Raw genomic sequence first — 202 nt, forward strand, 5'->3', positions numbered from 1 at the left:
CAATGGTATTTGGTAGAACTTGATTCAATCTCTCATTATATGTTTTGATCTCAAGAAATATACACATGCATGCCAATGATTGCAAGGTGGCGGTGCAATCTATGTGAAATATTTTTGTTTAAGAATGATAGATAAGAAAATAATTGTGAAGTTAAGTATATTAAATTATCAAATAGGTAATCTAAATGTATTTATTATCTAC

Source organism: Cupressus sempervirens, chromosome 4 (genome assembly GCF_028749045.1).
Source record: "Cupressus sempervirens isolate cs-2001-9-10 chromosome 4, ASM2874904v1, whole genome shotgun sequence".
Classification (NCBI taxonomy): domain Eukaryota; kingdom Viridiplantae; phylum Streptophyta; class Pinopsida; order Cupressales; family Cupressaceae; genus Cupressus; species Cupressus sempervirens.